Source organism: Leptopilina boulardi, unplaced genomic scaffold (assembly GCF_019393585.1).
Source record: "Leptopilina boulardi isolate dan_hultmark-lab unplaced genomic scaffold, ZJU_Lbou_2.1 LbouV2_371, whole genome shotgun sequence".
NCBI lineage: Eukaryota > Metazoa > Arthropoda > Insecta > Hymenoptera > Figitidae > Leptopilina > Leptopilina boulardi.
In genome coordinates this window covers 627,735-648,249 of record NW_026137942.1, presented here as the reverse complement: position 1 = coordinate 648,249, position 20,515 = coordinate 627,735, and the positions used below count along the sequence as shown (strand labels likewise).

Genomic DNA, 20,515 nt, shown 5'->3' with positions numbered 1-20,515 from the left:
TTAAATGGCCCAACATTTCAATTTTTTGGTTAAAATGGCTTCTCCTAACCATAAGACTAAAAGATACGTACACTAGAACCCCCCAGAGGGTGCGGAAAGCGTTCGTTTTGGGGTAACTTGCCCCACGTCATCAGTAAAGTACCCTTAAATGGCCCAACTTTTCAAATTTTTTGGTTAAAATGGCTTCTCCTAACCATAAGACTAAAAGATACGTACACTAGAACCACCCAGAGGGTGCGGAAAGCGTTCGTTTTGGGGCAACTTGCCCCACGTCATCAGTAAAGTACCCTTAAATGGCCCAACTTTTCAATTTTTTTGGTTAAAATGGCTTCTCCTAACCATAAGACTAAAAGATACGTACACTAGAACCCCCCAGAGGGTGCGGAAAGCGGTCGTTTTGGGGTAACTTGCCCCACGTCATCAGTAAAGTACCCTTAAATGGCCCAACTTTTCAATTTTTTTGGTTAAAATGGCTTCTCCTAACCATAAGACTAAAAGATACGTACACTAGAACCACCCAGAGGGTGCGGAAAGCGTTCGTTTTGGGGCAACTTGCCCCACGTCATAAAAAGGTACCCTTAAATGTCCCAACATTTCAATTTTTTTGGTTAAAATGGCTTCTCCTAACCATAAGACTAAAAGATACGTACACTAGAACCCCCCAGAGGGTGCGGAAAGCGTTCGTTTTGGGGTAACTTGCCCCACGTCATAAAAAAGTACCCTTAAATGGCCCAACTTTTCAATTTTTTTGGTTAAAATGGCTTCTCCTAACCATTAGACTAAAAGATACGTACACTAGAACCCCCCAGAGGGTGCGGAAAGCGGTCGTTTTGGGGTAACTTGCCCCACGTCATCAGTAAAGTACCCTTAAATGGCCCAACTTTTCAATTTTTTTGGTTAAAATGGCTTCTCCTAACCATAAGACTAAAAGATACGTACACTAGAACCCCCCAGAGGGTGCGGAAAGCGGTCGTTTTGGGGTAACTTGCCCCACGTCATCAGTAAAGTACCCTTAAATGGCCCAACTTTTCAATTTTTTTGGTTAAAATGGCTTCTCCTAACCATAAGACTAAAAGATACGTACACTAGAACCACCCAGAGGGTGCGGAAAGCGTTCGTTTTGGGGCAACTTGCCCCACGTCATAAAAAGGTACCCTTAAATGTCCCAACATTTCAATTTTTTTGGTTAAAATGGCTTCTCCTAACCATAAGACTAAAAGATACGTACACTAGAACCCCCCAGAGGGTGCGGAAAGCGTTCGTTTTGGGGTAACTTGCCCCACGTCATAAAAAAGTACCCTTAAATGGCCCAACTTTTCAATTTTTTTGGTTAAAATGGCTTCTCCTAACCATTAGACTAAAAGATACGTACACTAGAACCCCCCAGAGGGTGCGGAAAGCGGTCGTTTTGGGGTAACTTGCCCCACGTCATCAGTAAAGTACCCTTAAATGGCCCAACTTTTCAATTTTTTTGGTTAAAATGGCTTCTCCTAACCATAAGACTAAAAGATACGTACACTAGAACCCCCCAGAGGGTGCGGAAAGCGGTCGTTTTGGGGTAACTTGCCCCACGTCATCAGTAAAGTACCCTTAAATGGCCCAACTTTTCAATTTTTTTGGTTAAAATGGCTTCTCCTAACCATAAGACTAAAAGATACGTACACTAGAAGCCCCCAGAGGGTGCGGAAAGCGGTCGTTTTGGGGTAACTTGCCCCACGTCATCAGTAAAGTACCCTTAAATGGCCCAACTTTTCAATTTTTTTGGTTAAAATGGCTTCTCCTAACCATAAGACTAAAAGATACGTACACTAGAACCCCCCAGAGGGTGCGGAAAGCGTTCGTTTTGGGGCAACTTGCCCCACGTCATAAAAAAGTACCCTTAAATGGCCCAACTTTTCAATTTTTTTGGTTAAAATGGCTTCTCCTAACCATAAGACTAAAAGATACGTACACTAGAACCCCCCAGAGGGTGCGGAAAGCGTTCGTTTTGGGGCAACTTTCCCCACGTCATAAAAAAGTACCCTTAAATGGCCCAACTTTTCAATTTTTTTGGTTAAAATGGCTTCTCCTAACCATAAGACTAAAAGATACGTACACTAGAACCACCCAGAGGGTGCGGAAAGCGTCGTTTTGGGGCAACTTGCCCCACGTCATCAGAAAAGTACCCTTATATAGCCCAACTTTTCAAATTTTTTGGTTAAAATGGCTTCTAACCATAAGACTAAAGGATATGTACACAAGAACCCCCCAGAGGGTGCGGAAAGCGGTCGTTTTGGGGTAAATTGCCCCACGTCATCAGTAAAGTACCCTTAAATGGCCCAACTTTTCAATTTTTTTGGTTAAAATGGCTTCTCCTAACCATAAGACTAAAAGATACGTACACTAGAACCACCCAGAGGGTGCGGAAAGCGTTCGTTTTGGGGCAACTTGCCCCACGTCATCAGTAAAGTACCCTTAAATGGCCCAACTTTTCAATTTTTTTGGTTAAAATGGCTTCTCCTAACCATAAGACTAAAAGATACGTACACTAGAACCCCCCAGAGGGTGCGGAAAGCGGTCGTTTTGGGGTAACTTGCCCCACGTCATCAGTAAAGTACCCTTAAATGGCCCAACTTTTCAATTTTTTTGGTTAAAATGGCTTCTCCTAACCATAAGACTAAAAGATACGTACACTAGAACCACCCAGAGGGTGCGGAAAGCGTTCGTTTTGGGGCAACTTGCCCCACGTCATAAAAAGGTACCCTTAAATGTCCCAACATTTCAATTTTTTTGGTTAAAATGGCTTCTCCTAACCATAAGACTAAAAGATACGTACACTAGAACCCCCCAGAGGGTGCGGAAAGCGTTCGTTTTGGGGTAACTTGCCCCACGTCATAAAAAAGTACCCTTAAATGGCCCAACTTTTCAATTTTTTTGGTTAAAATGGCTTCTCCTAACCATTAGACTAAAAGATACGTACACTAGAACCCCCCAGAGGGTGCGGAAAGCGGTCGTTTTGGGGCAACTTGCCCCACGTCATCAGAAAAGTACCCTTATATAGCCCAACTTTTCAATTTTTTTGGTTAAAATGGCTTCTCCTAACCATAAGACTAAAGGATATGTACACTAGAACCCCCCAGAGGGTGCGGAAAGCGGTCGTTTTGGGGTAACTTGCCCCACGTCATCAGTAAAGTACCCTTAAATGGCCCAACTTTTCAATTTTTTTGGTTAAAATGGCTTCTCCTAACCATAAGACTAAAAGATACGTACACTAGAACCCCCCAGAGGGTGCGGAAAGCGTTCGTTTTGGGGTAACTTGCCCCACGTCATAAAAAAGTACCCTTAAATGGCCCAACTTTTCAATTTTTTTGGTTATAATGGCTTCTCCTAACCATTAGACTAAAAGATACGTACACTAGAACCCCCCAGAGGGTGCGGAAAGCGGTCGTTTTGGGGTAACTTGCCCCACGTCATCAGTAAAGTACCCTTAAATGGCCCAACTTTTCAATTTTTTTGGTTAAAATGGCTTCTCCTAACCATAAGACTAAAAGATACGTACACTAGAACCACCCAGAGGGTGCGGAAAGCGTTCGTTTTGGGGCAACTTGCCCCACGTCATAAAAAGGTACCCTTAAATGTCCCAACATTTCAATTTTTTTGGTTAAAATGGCTGCTCCTAACCATAAGACTAAAAGATACGTACACTAGAACCCCCCAGAGGGTGCGGAAAGCGTTCGTTTTGGGGTAACTTGCCCCACGTCATAAAAAAGTACCCTTAAATGGCCCAACTTTTCAATTTTTTTGGTTAAAATGGCTTCTCCTAACCATTAGACTAAAAGATACGTACACTAGAACCCCCCAGAGGGTGCGGAAAGCGGTCGTTTTGGGGTAACTTGCCCCACGTCATCAGTAAAGTACCCTTAAATGGCCCAACTTTTCAATTTTTTTGGTTATAATGGCTTCTCCTAACCATTAGACTAAAAGATACGTACACTAGAACCCCCCAGAGGGTGCGGAAAGCGGTCGTTTTGGGGTAACTTGCCCCACGTCATCAGTAAAGTACCCTTAAATGGCCCAACTTTTCAATTTTTTTGGTTAAAATGGCTTCTCCTAACCATAAGACTAAAAGATACGTACACTAGAACCACCCAGAGGGTGCGGAAAGCGTTCGTTTTGGGGCAACTTGCCCCACGTCATAAAAAGGTACCCTTAAATGTCCCAACATTTCAATTTTTTTGGTTAAAATGGCTGCTCCTAACCATAAGACTAAAAGATACGTACACTAGAACCCCCCAGAGGGTGCGGAAAGCGTTCGTTTTGGGGTAACTTGCCCCACGTCATAAAAAAGTACCCTTAAATGGCCCAACTTTTCAATTTTTTTGGTTAAAATGGCTTCTCCTAACCATTAGACTAAAAGATACGTACACTAGAACCCCCCAGAGGGTGCGGAAAGCGGTCGTTTTGGGGTAACTTGCCCCACGTCATCAGTAAAGTACCCTTAAATGGCCCAACTTTTCAATTTTTTTGGTTAAAATGGCTTCTCCTAACCATAAGACTAAAAGATACGTACACTAGAACCCCCCAGAGGGTGCGGAAAGCGGTCGTTTTGGGGTAACTTGCCCCACGTCATCAGTAAAGTACCCTTAAATGGCCCAACTTTTCAATTTTTTTGGTTAAAATGGCTTCTCCTAACCATAAGACTAAAAGATACGTACACTAGAAGCCCCCAGAGGGTGCGGAAAGCGGTCGTTTTGGGGTAACTTGCCCCACGTCATCAGTAAAGTACCCTTAAATGGCCCAACTTTTCAATTTGTTTGGTTAAAATGGCTTCTCCTAACCATAAGACTAAAAGATACGTACACTAGAACCCCCCAGAGGGTGCGGAAAGCGGTCGTTTTGGGGTAACTTGCCCCACGTCATCAGTAAAGTACCCTTAAATGGCCCAACTTTTCAATTTTTTTGGTTAAAATGGCTTCTCCTAACCATAAGACTAAAAGATACGTACACTAGAACCACCCAGAGGGTGCGGAAAGCGTTCGTTTTGGGGCAACTTGCCCCACGTCATAAAAAAGTACCCTTAAATGGCCCAACTTTTCAATTTTTTTGGTTAAAATGGCTTCTCCTAACCATAAGACTAAAAGATACGTACACTAGAACCCCCCAGAGGGTGCGGAAAGCGTTCGTTTTGGGGCAACTTTCCCCACGTCATAAAAAAGTACCCTTAAATGGCCCAACTTTTCAATTTTTTTGGTTAAAATGGCTTCTCCTAACCATAAGACTAAAAGATACGTACACTAGAACCACCCAGAGGGTGCGGAAAGCGTCGTTTTGGGGCAACTTGCCCCACGTCATCAGAAAAGTACCCTTATATAGCCCAACTTTTCAAATTTTTTGGTTAAAATGGCTTCTAACCATAAGACTAAAGGATATGTACACTAGAACCCCCCAGAGGGTGCGGAAAGCGGTCGTTTTGGGGTAACTTGCCCCACGTCATCAGTAAAGTACCCTTAAATGGCCCAACTTTTCAATTTTTTTGGTTAAAATGGCTTCTCCTAACCATAAGACTAAAAGATACGTACACTAGAACCACCCAGAGGGTGCGGAAAGCGTTCGTTTTGGGGCAACTTGCCCCACGTCATCAGTAAAGTACCCTTAAATGGCCCAACTTTTCAATTTTTTTGGTTAAAATGGCTTCTCCTAACCATAAGACTAAAAGATACGTACACTAGAACCACCCAGAGGGTGCGGAAAGCGTTCGTTTTGGGGCAACTTGCCCCACGTCATCAGTAAAGTACCCTTAAATGGCCCAACTTTTCAATTTTTTTGGTTAAAATGGCTTCTCCTAACCATAAGACTAAAAGATACGTACACTAGAACCCCCCAGAGGGTGCGGAAAGCGGTCGTTTTGGGGTAACTTGCCCCACGTCATCAGTAAAGTACCCTTAAATGGCCCAACTTTTCAATTTTTTTGGTTAAAATGGCTTCTCCTAACCATAAGACTAAAAGATACGTACACTAGAACCACCCAGAGGGTGCGGAAAGCGTTCGTTTTGGGGCAACTTGCCCCACGTCATAAAAAGGTACCCTTAAATGTCCCAACATTTCAATTTTTTTGGTTAAAATGGCTTCTCCTAACCATAAGACTAAAAGATACGTACACTAGAACCCCCCAGAGGGTGCGGAAAGCGTTCGTTTTGGGGTAACTTGCCCCACGTCATAAAAAAGTACCCTTAAATGGCCCAACTTTTCAATTTTTTTGGTTAAAATGGCTTCTCCTAACCATTAGACTAAAAGATACGTACACTAGAACCCCCCAGAGGGTGCGGAAAGCGGTCGTTTTGGGGTAACTTGCCCCACGTCATCAGTAAAGTACCCTTAAATGGCCCAACTTTTCAATTTTTTTGGTTAAAATGGCTTCTCCTAACCATAAGACTAAAAGATACGTACACTAGAACCCCCCAGAGGGTGCGGAAAGCGGTCGTTTTGGGGTAACTTGCCCCACGTCATCAGTAAAGTACCCTTAAATGGCCCAACTTTTCAATTTTTTTGGTTAAAATGGCTTCTCCTAACCATAAGACTAAAAGATACGTACACTAGAACCACCCAGAGGGTGCGGAAAGCGTTCGTTTTGGGGCAACTTGCCCCACGTCATAAAAAGGTACCCTTAAATGTCCCAACATTTCAATTTTTTTGGTTAAAATGGCTTCTCCTAACCATAAGACTAAAAGATACGTACACTAGAACCCCCCAGAGGGTGCGGAAAGCGTTCGTTTTGGGGTAACTTGCCCCACGTCATAAAAAAGTACCCTTAAATGGCCCAACTTTTCAATTTTTTTGGTTAAAATGGCTTCTCCTAACCATTAGACTAAAAGATACGTACACTAGAACCCCCCAGAGGGTGCGGAAAGCGGTCGTTTTGGGGTAACTTGCCCCACGTCATCAGTAAAGTACCCTTAAATGGCCCAACTTTTCAATTTTTTTGGTTAAAATGGCTTCTCCTAACCATAAGACTAAAAGATACGTACACTAGAACCCCCCAGAGGGTGCGGAAAGCGGTCGTTTTGGGGTAACTTGCCCCACGTCATCAGTAAAGTACCCTTAAATGGCCCAACTTTTCAATTTTTTTGGTTAAAATGGCTTCTCCTAACCATAAGACTAAAAGATACGTACACTAGAAGCCCCCAGAGGGTGCGGAAAGCGGTCGTTTTGGGGTAACTTGCCCCACGTCATCAGTAAAGTACCCTTAAATGGCCCAACTTTTCAATTTTTTTGGTTAAAATGGCTTCTCCTAACCATAAGACTAAAAGATACGTACACTAGAACCCCCCAGAGGGTGCGGAAAGCGTTCGTTTTGGGGCAACTTGCCCCACGTCATAAAAAAGTACCCTTAAATGGCCCAACTTTTCAATTTTTTTGGTTAAAATGGCTTCTCCTAACCATAAGACTAAAAGATACGTACACTAGAACCCCCCAGAGGGTGCGGAAAGCGTTCGTTTTGGGGCAACTTTCCCCACGTCATAAAAAAGTACCCTTAAATGGCCCAACTTTTCAATTTTTTTGGTTAAAATGGCTTCTCCTAACCATAAGACTAAAAGATACGTACACTAGAACCACCCAGAGGGTGCGGAAAGCGTCGTTTTGGGGCAACTTGCCCCACGTCATCAGAAAAGTACCCTTATATAGCCCAACTTTTCAAATTTTTTGGTTAAAATGGCTTCTAACCATAAGACTAAAGGATATGTACACTAGAACCCCCCAGAGGGTGCGGAAAGCGGTCGTTTTGGGGTAAATTGCCCCACGTCATCAGTAAAGTACCCTTAAATGGCCCAACTTTTCAATTTTTTTGGTTAAAATGGCTTCTCCTAACCATAAGACTAAAAGATACGTACACTAGAACCACCCAGAGGGTGCGGAAAGCGTTCGTTTTGGGGCAACTTGCCCCACGTCATCAGTAAAGTACCCTTAAATGGCCCAACTTTTCAATTTTTTTGGTTAAAATGGCTTCTCCTAACCATAAGACTAAAAGATACGTACACTAGAACCCCCCAGAGGGTGCGGAAAGCGGTCGTTTTGGGGTAACTTGCCCCACGTCATCAGTAAAGTACCCTTAAATGGCCCAACTTTTCAATTTTTTTGGTTAAAATGGCTTCTCCTAACCATAAGACTAAAAGATACGTACACTAGAACCACCCAGAGGGTGCGGAAAGCGTTCGTTTTGGGGCAACTTGCCCCACGTCATAAAAAGGTACCCTTAAATGTCCCAACATTTCAATTTTTTTGGTTAAAATGGCTTCTCCTAACCATAAGACTAAAAGATACGTACACTAGAACCCCCCAGAGGGTGCGGAAAGCGTTCGTTTTGGGGTAACTTGCCCCACGTCATAAAAAAGTACCCTTAAATGGCCCAACTTTTCAATTTTTTTGGTTAAAATGGCTTCTCCTAACCATTAGACTAAAAGATACGTACACTAGAACCCCCCAGAGGGTGCGGAAAGCGGTCGTTTTGGGGCAACTTGCCCCACGTCATCAGAAAAGTACCCTTATATAGCCCAACTTTTCAATTTTTTTGGTTAAAATGGCTTCTCCTAACCATAAGACTAAAGGATATGTACACTAGAACCCCCCAGAGGGTGCGGAAAGCGGTCGTTTTGGGGTAACTTGCCCCACGTCATCAGTAAAGTACCCTTAAATGGCCCAACTTTTCAATTTTTTTGGTTAAAATGGCTTCTCCTAACCATAAGACTAAAAGATACGTACACTAGAACCCCCCAGAGGGTGCGGAAAGCGTTCGTTTTGGGGTAACTTGCCCCACGTCATAAAAAAGTACCCTTAAATGGCCCAACTTTTCAATTTTTTTGGTTATAATGGCTTCTCCTAACCATTAGACTAAAAGATACGTACACTAGAACCCCCCAGAGGGTGCGGAAAGCGGTCGTTTTGGGGTAACTTGCCCCACGTCATCAGTAAAGTACCCTTAAATGGCCCAACTTTTCAATTTTTTTGGTTAAAATGGCTTCTCCTAACCATAAGACTAAAAGATACGTACACTAGAACCACCCAGAGGGTGCGGAAAGCGTTCGTTTTGGGGCAACTTGCCCCACGTCATAAAAAGGTACCCTTAAATGTCCCAACATTTCAATTTTTTTGGTTAAAATGGCTGCTCCTAACCATAAGACTAAAAGATACGTACACTAGAACCCCCCAGAGGGTGCGGAAAGCGTTCGTTTTGGGGTAACTTGCCCCACGTCATAAAAAAGTACCCTTAAATGGCCCAACTTTTCAATTTTTTTGGTTAAAATGGCTTCTCCTAACCATTAGACTAAAAGATACGTACACTAGAACCCCCCAGAGGGTGCGGAAAGCGGTCGTTTTGGGGTAACTTGCCCCACGTCATCAGTAAAGTACCCTTAAATGGCCCAACTTTTCAATTTTTTTGGTTATAATGGCTTCTCCTAACCATTAGACTAAAAGATACGTACACTAGAACCCCCCAGAGGGTGCGGAAAGCGGTCGTTTTGGGGTAACTTGCCCCACGTCATCAGTAAAGTACCCTTAAATGGCCCAACTTTTCAATTTTTTTGGTTAAAATGGCTTCTCCTAACCATAAGACTAAAAGATACGTACACTAGAACCACCCAGAGGGTGCGGAAAGCGTTCGTTTTGGGGCAACTTGCCCCACGTCATAAAAAGGTACCCTTAAATGTCCCAACATTTCAATTTTTTTGGTTAAAATGGCTGCTCCTAACCATAAGACTAAAAGATACGTACACTAGAACCCCCCAGAGGGTGCGGAAAGCGTTCGTTTTGGGGTAACTTGCCCCACGTCATAAAAAAGTACCCTTAAATGGCCCAACTTTTCAATTTTTTTGGTTAAAATGGCTTCTCCTAACCATTAGACTAAAAGATACGTACACTAGAACCCCCCAGAGGGTGCGGAAAGCGGTCGTTTTGGGGTAACTTGCCCCACGTCATCAGTAAAGTACCCTTAAATGGCCCAACTTTTCAATTTTTTTGGTTAAAATGGCTTCTCCTAACCATAAGACTAAAAGATACGTACACTAGAACCCCCCAGAGGGTGCGGAAAGCGGTCGTTTTGGGGTAACTTGCCCCACGTCATCAGTAAAGTACCCTTAAATGGCCCAACTTTTCAATTTTTTTGGTTAAAATGGCTTCTCCTAACCATAAGACTAAAAGATACGTACACTAGAAGCCCCCAGAGGGTGCGGAAAGCGGTCGTTTTGGGGTAACTTGCCCCACGTCATCAGTAAAGTACCCTTAAATGGCCCAACTTTTCAATTTGTTTGGTTAAAATGGCTTCTCCTAACCATAAGACTAAAAGATACGTACACTAGAACCCCCCAGAGGGTGCGGAAAGCGGTCGTTTTGGGGTAACTTGCCCCACGTCATCAGTAAAGTACCCTTAAATGGCCCAACTTTTCAATTTTTTTGGTTAAAATGGCTTCTCCTAACCATAAGACTAAAAGATACGTACACTAGAACCACCCAGAGGGTGCGGAAAGCGTTCGTTTTGGGGCAACTTGCCCCACGTCATAAAAAAGTACCCTTAAATGGCCCAACTTTTCAATTTTTTTGGTTAAAATGGCTTCTCCTAACCATAAGACTAAAAGATACGTACACTAGAACCCCCCAGAGGGTGCGGAAAGCGTTCGTTTTGGGGCAACTTTCCCCACGTCATAAAAAAGTACCCTTAAATGGCCCAACTTTTCAATTTTTTTGGTTAAAATGGCTTCTCCTAACCATAAGACTAAAAGATACGTACACTAGAACCACCCAGAGGGTGCGGAAAGCGTCGTTTTGGGGCAACTTGCCCCACGTCATCAGAAAAGTACCCTTATATAGCCCAACTTTTCAAATTTTTTGGTTAAAATGGCTTCTAACCATAAGACTAAAGGATATGTACACTAGAACCCCCCAGAGGGTGCGGAAAGCGGTCGTTTTGGGGTAACTTGCCCCACGTCATCAGTAAAGTACCCTTAAATGGCCCAACTTTTCAATTTTTTTGGTTAAAATGGCTTCTCCTAACCATAAGACTAAAAGATACGTACACTAGAACCACCCAGAGGGTGCGGAAAGCGTTCGTTTTGGGGCAACTTGCCCCACGTCATCAGTAAAGTACCCTTAAATGGCCCAACTTTTCAATTTTTTTGGTTAAAATGGCTTCTCCTAACCATAAGACTAAAAGATACGTACACTAGAACCACCCAGAGGGTGCGGAAAGCGTTCGTTTTGGGGCAACTTGCCCCACGTCATCAGTAAAGTACCCTTAAATGGCCCAACTTTTCAATTTTTTTGGTTAAAATGGCTTCTCCTAACCATAAGACTAAAAGATACGTACACTAGAACCCCCCAGAGGGTGCGGAAAGCGGTCGTTTTGGGGTAACTTGCCCCACGTCATCAGTAAAGTACCCTTAAATGGCCCAACTTTTCAATTTTTTTGGTTAAAATGGCTTCTCCTAACCATAAGACTAAAAGATACGTACACTAGAACCACCCAGAGGGTGCGGAAAGCGTTCGTTTTGGGGCAACTTGCCCCACGTCATAAAAAGGTACCCTTAAATGTCCCAACATTTCAATTTTTTTGGTTAAAATGGCTTCTCCTAACCATAAGACTAAAAGATACGTACACTAGAACCCCCCAGAGGGTGCGGAAAGCGTTCGTTTTGGGGTAACTTGCCCCACGTCATAAAAAAGTACCCTTAAATGGCCCAACTTTTCAATTTTTTTGGTTAAAATGGCTTCTCCTAACCATTAGACTAAAAGATACGTACACTAGAACCCCCCAGAGGGTGCGGAAAGCGGTCGTTTTGGGGTAACTTGCCCCACGTCATCAGTAAAGTACCCTTAAATGGCCCAACTTTTCAATTTTTTTGGTTAAAATGGCTTCTCCTAACCATAAGACTAAAAGATACGTACACTAGAACCCCCCAGAGGGTGCGGAAAGCGGTCGTTTTGGGGTAACTTGCCCCACGTCATCAGTAAAGTACCCTTAAATGGCCCAACTTTTCAATTTTTTTGGTTAAAATGGCTTCTCCTAACCATAAGACTAAAAGATACGTACACTAGAACCACCCAGAGGGTGCGGAAAGCGTTCGTTTTGGGGCAACTTGCCCCACGTCATAAAAAGGTACCCTTAAATGTCCCAACATTTCAATTTTTTTGGTTAAAATGGCTTCTCCTAACCATAAGACTAAAAGATACGTACACTAGAACCCCCCAGAGGGTGCGGAAAGCGTTCGTTTTGGGGTAACTTGCCCCACGTCATAAAAAAGTACCCTTAAATGGCCCAACTTTTCAATTTTTTTGGTTAAAATGGCTTCTCCTAACCATTAGACTAAAAGATACGTACACTAGAACCCCCCAGAGGGTGCGGAAAGCGGTCGTTTTGGGGTAACTTGCCCCACGTCATCAGTAAAGTACCCTTAAATGGCCCAACTTTTCAATTTTTTTGGTTAAAATGGCTTCTCCTAACCATAAGACTAAAAGATACGTACACTAGAACCCCCCAGAGGGTGCGGAAAGCGGTCGTTTTGGGGTAACTTGCCCCACGTCATCAGTAAAGTACCCTTAAATGGCCCAACTTTTCAATTTTTTTGGTTAAAATGGCTTCTCCTAACCATAAGACTAAAAGATACGTACACTAGAAGCCCCCAGAGGGTGCGGAAAGCGGTCGTTTTGGGGTAACTTGCCCCACGTCATCAGTAAAGTACCCTTAAATGGCCCAACTTTTCAATTTTTTTGGTTAAAATGGCTTCTCCTAACCATAAGACTAAAAGATACGTACACTAGAACCCCCCAGAGGGTGCGGAAAGCGTTCGTTTTGGGGCAACTTGCCCCACGTCATAAAAAAGTACCCTTAAATGGCCCAACTTTTCAATTTTTTTGGTTAAAATGGCTTCTCCTAACCATAAGACTAAAAGATACGTACACTAGAACCCCCCAGAGGGTGCGGAAAGCGTTCGTTTTGGGGCAACTTTCCCCACGTCATAAAAAAGTACCCTTAAATGGCCCAACTTTTCAATTTTTTTGGTTAAAATGGCTTCTCCTAACCATAAGACTAAAAGATACGTACACTAGAACCACCCAGAGGGTGCGGAAAGCGTCGTTTTGGGGCAACTTGCCCCACGTCATCAGAAAAGTACCCTTATATAGCCCAACTTTTCAAATTTTTTGGTTAAAATGGCTTCTAACCATAAGACTAAAGGATATGTACACTAGAACCCCCCAGAGGGTGCGGAAAGCGGTCGTTTTGGGGTAAATTGCCCCACGTCATCAGTAAAGTACCCTTAAATGGCCCAACTTTTCAATTTTTTTGGTTAAAATGGCTTCTCCTAACCATAAGACTAAAAGATACGTACACTAGAACCACCCAGAGGGTGCGGAAAGCGTTCGTTTTGGGGCAACTTGCCCCACGTCATCAGTAAAGTACCCTTAAATGGCCCAACTTTTCAATTTTTTTGGTTAAAATGGCTTCTCCTAACCATAAGACTAAAAGATACGTACACTAGAACCCCCCAGAGGGTGCGGAAAGCGGTCGTTTTGGGGTAACTTGCCCCACGTCATCAGTAAAGTACCCTTAAATGGCCCAACTTTTCAATTTTTTTGGTTAAAATGGCTTCTCCTAACCATAAGACTAAAAGATACGTACACTAGAACCACCCAGAGGGTGCGGAAAGCGTTCGTTTTGGGGCAACTTGCCCCACGTCATAAAAAGGTACCCTTAAATGTCCCAACATTTCAATTTTTTTGGTTAAAATGGCTTCTCCTAACCATAAGACTAAAAGATACGTACACTAGAACCCCCCAGAGGGTGCGGAAAGCGTTCGTTTTGGGGTAACTTGCCCCACGTCATAAAAAAGTACCCTTAAATGGCCCAACTTTTCAATTTTTTTGGTTAAAATGGCTTCTCCTAACCATTAGACTAAAAGATACGTACACTAGAACCCCCCAGAGGGTGCGGAAAGCGGTCGTTTTGGGGCAACTTGCCCCACGTCATCAGAAAAGTACCCTTATATAGCCCAACTTTTCAATTTTTTTGGTTAAAATGGCTTCTCCTAACCATAAGACTAAAGGATATGTACACTAGAACCCCCCAGAGGGTGCGGAAAGCGGTCGTTTTGGGGTAACTTGCCCCACGTCATCAGTAAAGTACCCTTAAATGGCCCAACTTTTCAATTTTTTTGGTTAAAATGGCTTCTCCTAACCATAAGACTAAAAGATACGTACACTAGAACCCCCCAGAGGGTGCGGAAAGCGTTCGTTTTGGGGTAACTTGCCCCACGTCATAAAAAAGTACCCTTAAATGGCCCAACTTTTCAATTTTTTTGGTTATAATGGCTTCTCCTAACCATTAGACTAAAAGATACGTACACTAGAACCCCCCAGAGGGTGCGGAAAGCGGTCGTTTTGGGGTAACTTGCCCCACGTCATCAGTAAAGTACCCTTAAATGGCCCAACTTTTCAATTTTTTTGGTTAAAATGGCTTCTCCTAACCATAAGACTAAAAGATACGTACACTAGAACCACCCAGAGGGTGCGGAAAGCGTTCGTTTTGGGGCAACTTGCCCCACGTCATAAAAAGGTACCCTTAAATGTCCCAACATTTCAATTTTTTTGGTTAAAATGGCTGCTCCTAACCATAAGACTAAAAGATACGTACACTAGAACCCCCCAGAGGGTGCGGAAAGCGTTCGTTTTGGGGTAACTTGCCCCACGTCATAAAAAAGTACCCTTAAATGGCCCAACTTTTCAATTTTTTTGGTTAAAATGGCTTCTCCTAACCATTAGACTAAAAGATACGTACACTAGAACCCCCCAGAGGGTGCGGAAAGCGGTCGTTTTGGGGTAACTTGCCCCACGTCATCAGTAAAGTACCCTTAAATGGCCCAACTTTTCAATTTTTTTGGTTATAATGGCTTCTCCTAACCATTAGACTAAAAGATACGTACACTAGAACCCCCCAGAGGGTGCGGAAAGCGGTCGTTTTGGGGTAACTTGCCCCACGTCATCAGTAAAGTACCCTTAAATGGCCCAACTTTTCAATTTTTTTGGTTAAAATGGCTTCTCCTAACCATAAGACTAAAAGATACGTACACTAGAACCACCCAGAGGGTGCGGAAAGCGTTCGTTTTGGGGCAACTTGCCCCACGTCATAAAAAGGTACCCTTAAATGTCCCAACATTTCAATTTTTTTGGTTAAAATGGCTGCTCCTAACCATAAGACTAAAAGATACGTACACTAGAACCCCCCAGAGGGTGCGGAAAGCGTTCGTTTTGGGGTAACTTGCCCCACGTCATAAAAAAGTACCCTTAAATGGCCCAACTTTTCAATTTTTTTGGTTAAAATGGCTTCTCCTAACCATTAGACTAAAAGATACGTACACTAGAACCCCCCAGAGGGTGCGGAAAGCGGTCGTTTTGGGGTAACTTGCCCCACGTCATCAGTAAAGTACCCTTAAATGGCCCAACTTTTCAATTTTTTTGGTTAAAATGGCTTCTCCTAACCATAAGACTAAAAGATACGTACACTAGAACCCCCCAGAGGGTGCGGAAAGCGGTCGTTTTGGGGTAACTTGCCCCACGTCATCAGTAAAGTACCCTTAAATGGCCCAACTTTTCAATTTTTTTGGTTAAAATGGCTTCTCCTAACCATAAGACTAAAAGATACGTACACTAGAAGCCCCCAGAGGGTGCGGAAAGCGGTCGTTTTGGGGTAACTTGCCCCACGTCATCAGTAAAGTACCCTTAAATGGCCCAACTTTTCAATTTGTTTGGTTAAAATGGCTTCTCCTAACCATAAGACTAAAAGATACGTACACTAGAACCCCCCAGAGGGTGCGGAAAGCGGTCGTTTTGGGGTAACTTGCCCCACGTCATCAGTAAAGTACCCTTAAATGGCCCAACTTTTCAATTTTTTTGGTTAAAATGGCTTCTCCTAACCATAAGACTAAAAGATACGTACACTAGAACCACCCAGAGGGTGCGGAAAGCGTTCGTTTTGGGGCAACTTGCCCCACGTCATAAAAAAGTACCCTTAAATGGCCCAACTTTTCAATTTTTTTGGTTAAAATGGCTTCTCCTAACCATAAGACTAAAAGATACGTACACTAGAACCCCCCAGAGGGTGCGGAAAGCGTTCGTTTTGGGGCAACTTTCCCCACGTCATAAAAAAGTACCCTTAAATGGCCCAACTTTTCAATTTTTTTGGTTAAAATGGCTTCTCCTAACCATAAGACTAAAAGATACGTACACTAGAACCACCCAGAGGGTGCGGAAAGCGTCGTTTTGGGGCAACTTGCCCCACGTCATCAGAAAAGTACCCTTATATAGCCCAACTTTTCAAATTTTTTGGTTAAAATGGCTTCTAACCATAAGACTAAAGGATATGTACACTAGAACCCCCCAGAGGGTGCGGAAAGCGGTCGTTTTGGGGTAACTTGCCCCACGTCATCAGTAAAGTACCCTTAAATGGCCCAACTTTTCAATTTTTTTGGTTAAAATGGCTTCTCCTAACCATAAGACTAAAAGATACGTACACTAGAACCACCCAGAGGGTGCGGAAAGCGTTCGTTTTGGGGCAACTTGCCCCACGTCATCAGTAAAGTACCCTTAAATGGCCCAACTTTTCAATTTTTTTGGTTAAAATGGCTTCTCCTAACCATAAGACTAAAAGATACGTACACTAGAACCACCCAGAGGGTGCGGAAAGCGTTCGTTTTGGGGCAACTTGCCCCACGTCATCAGTAAAGTACCCTTAAATGGCCCAACTTTTCAATTTTTTTGGTTAAAATGGCTTCTCCTAACCATAAGACTAAAAGATACGTACACTAGAACCCCCCAGAGGGTGCGGAAAGCGGTCGTTTTGGGGTAACTTGCCCCACGTCATCAGTAAAGTACCCTTAAATGGCCCAACTTTTCAATTTTTTTGGTTAAAATGGCTTCTCCTAACCATAAGACTAAAAGATACGTACACTAGAACCACCCAGAGGGTGCGGAAAGCGTTCGTTTTGGGGCAACTTGCCCCACGTCATAAAAAGGTACCCTTAAATGTCCCAACATTTCAATTTTTTTGGTTAAAATGGCTTCTCCTAACCATAAGACTAAAAGATACGTACACTAGAACCCCCCAGAGGGTGCGGAAAGCGTTCGTTTTGGGGTAACTTGCCCCACGTCATAAAAAAGTACCCTTAAATGGCCCAACTTTTCAATTTTTTTGGTTAAAATGGCTTCTCCTAACCATTAGACTAAAAGATACGTACACTAGAACCCCCCAGAGGGTGCGGAAAGCGGTCGTTTTGGGGTAACTTGCCCCACGTCATCAGTAAAGTACCCTTAAATGGCCCAACTTTTCAATTTTTTTGGTTAAAATGGCTTCTCCTAACCATAAGACTAAAAGATACGTACACTAGAACCCCCCAGAGGGTGCGGAAAGCGGTCGTTTTGGGGTAACTTGCCCCACGTCATCAGTAAAGTACCCTTAAATGGCCCAACTTTTCAATTTTTTTGGTTAAAATGGCTTCTCCTAACCATAAGACTAAAAGATACGTACACTAGAACCACCCAGAGGGTGCGGAAAGCGTTCGTTTTGGGGCAACTTGCCCCACGTCATAAAAAGGTACCCTTAAATGTCCCAACATTTCAATTTTTTTGGTTAAAATGGCTTCTCCTAACCATAAGACTAAAAGATACGTACACTAGAACCCCCCAGAGGGTGCGGAAAGCGTTCGTTTTGGGGTAACTTGCCCCACGTCATAAAAAAGTACCCTTAAATGGCCCAACTTTTCAATTTTTTTGGTTAAAATGGCTTCTCCTAACCATTAGACTAAAAGATACGTACACTAGAACCCCCCAGAGGGTGCGGAAAGCGGTCGTTTTGGGGTAACTTGCCCCACGTCATCAGTAAAGTACCCTTAAATGGCCCAACTTTTCAATTTTTTTGGTTAAAATGGCTTCTCCTAACCATAAGACTAAAAGATACGTACACTAGAACCCCCCAGAGGGTGCGGAAAGCGGTCGTTTTGGGGTAACTTGCCCCACGTCATCAGTAAAGTACCCTTAAATGGCCCAACTTTTCAATTTTTTTGGTTAAAATGGCTTCTCCTAACCATAAGACTAAAAGATACGTACACTAGAAGCCCCCAGAGGGTGCGGAAAGCGGTCGTTTTGGGGTAACTTGCCCCACGTCATCAGTAAAGTACCCTTAAATGGCCCAACTTTTCAATTTTTTTGGTTAAAATGGCTTCTCCTAACCATAAGACTAAAAGATACGTACACTAGAACCCCCCAGAGGGTGCGGAAAGCGTTCGTTTTGGGGCAACTTGCCCCACGTCATAAAAAAGTACCCTTAAATGGCCCAACTTTTCAATTTTTTTGGTTAAAATGGCTTCTCCTAACCATAAGACTAAAAGATACGTACACTAGAACCCCCCAGAGGGTGCGGAAAGCGTTCGTTTTGGGGCAACTTTCCCCACGTCATAAAAAAGTACCCTTAAATGGCCCAACTTTTCAATTTTTTTGGTTAAAATGGCTTCTCCTAACCATAAGACTAAAAGATACGTACACTAGAACCACCCAGAGGGTGCGGAAAGCGTCGTTTTGGGGCAACTTGCCCCACGTCATCAGAAAAGTACCCTTATATAGCCCAACTTTTCAAATTTTTTGGTTAAAATGGCTTCTAACCATAAGACTAAAGGATATGTACACTAGAACCCCCCAGAGGGTGCGGAAAGCGGTCGTTTTGGGGTAAATTGCCCCACGTCATCAGTAAAGTACCCTTAAATGGCCCAACTTTTCAATTTTTTTGGTTAAAATGGCTTCTCCTAACCATAAGACTAAAAGATACGTACACTAGAACCACCCAGAGGGTGCGGAAAGCGTTCGTTTTGGGGCAACTTGCCCCACGTCATCAGTAAAGTACCCTTAAATGGCCCAACTTTTCAATTTTTTTGGTTAAAATGGCTTCTCCTAACCATAAGACTAAAAGATACGTACACTAGAACCCCCCAGAGGGTGCGGAAAGCGGTCGTTTTGGGGTAACTTGCCCCACGTCATCAGTAAAGTACCCTTAAATGGCCCAACTTTTCAATTTTTTTGGTTAAAATGGCTTCTCCTAACCATAAGACTAAAAGATACGTACACTAGAACCACCCAGAGGGTGCGGAAAGCGTTCGTTTTGGGGCAACTTGCCCCACGTCATAAAAAGGTACCCTTAAATGTCCCAACATTTCAATTTTTTTGGTTAAAATGGCTTCTCCTAACCATAAGACTAAAAGATACGTACACTAGAACCCCCCAGAGGGTGCGGAAAGCGTTCGTTTTGGGGTAACTTGCCCCACGTCATAAAAAAGTACCCTTAAATGGCCCAACTTTTCAATTTTTTTGGTTAAAATGGCTTCTCCTAACCATTAGACTAAAAGATACGTACACTAGAACCCCCCAGAGGGTGCGGAAAGCGGTCGTTTTGGGGCAACTTGCCCCACGTCATCAGAAAAGTACCCTTATATAGCCCAACTTTTCAATTTTTTTGGTTAAAATGGCTTCTCCTAACCATAAGACTAAAGGATATGTACACTAGAACCCCCCAGAGGGTGCGGAAAGCGGTCGTTTTGGGGTAACTTGCCCCACGTCATCAGTAAAGTACCCTTAAATGGCCCAACTTTTCAATTTTTTTGGTTAAAATGGCTTCTCCTAACCATAAGACTAAAAGATACGTACACTAGAACCCCCCAGAGGGTGCGGAAAGCGTTCGTTTTGGGGTAACTTGCCCCACGTCATAAAAAAGTACCCTTAAATGGCCCAACTTTTCAATTTTTTTGGTTATAATGGCTTCTCCTAACCATTAGACTAAAAGATACGTACACTAGAACCCCCCAGAGGGTGCGGAAAGCGGTCGTTTTGGGGTAACTTGCCCCACGTCATCAGTAAAGTACCCTTAAATGGCCCAACTTTTCAATTTTTTTGGTTAAAATGGCTTCTCCTAACCATAAGACTAAAAGATACGTACACTAGAACCACCCAGAGGGTGCGGAAAGCGTTCGTTTTGGGGCAACTTGCCCCACGTCATAAAAAGGTACCCTTAAATGTCCCAACATTTCAATTTTTTTGGTTAAAATGGCTGCTCCTAACCATAAGACTAAAAGATACGTACACTAGAACCCCCCAGAGGGTGCGGAAAGCGTTCGTTTTGGGGTAACTTGCCCCACGTCATAAAAAAGTACCCTTAAATGGCCCAACTTTTCAATTTTTTTGGTTAAAATGGCTTCTCCTAACCATTAGACTAAAAGATACGTACACTAGAACCCCCCAGAGGGTGCGGAAAGCGGTCGTTTTGGGGTAACTTGCCCCACGTCATCAGTAAAGTACCCTTAAATGGCCCAACTTTTCAATTTTTTTGGTTATAATGGCTTCTCCTAACCATTAGACTAAAAGATACGTACACTAGAACCCCCCAGAGGGTGCGGAAAGCGGTCGTTTTGGGGTAACTTGCCCCACGTCATCAGTAAAGTACCCTTAAATGGCC

The 20,515-nt window shown here is 43.4% G+C and overlaps 1 protein-coding gene across 1 annotated transcript in view; it reads left to right on the top strand.

The window, feature by feature from the left end:
* LOC127287527 (MATH and LRR domain-containing protein PFE0570w-like) overlaps positions 1-20,515 on the top strand; it is a 37,317-nt gene that overhangs the window by 8,298 nt on the left and 8,504 nt on the right. The window lies entirely within an intron of this gene.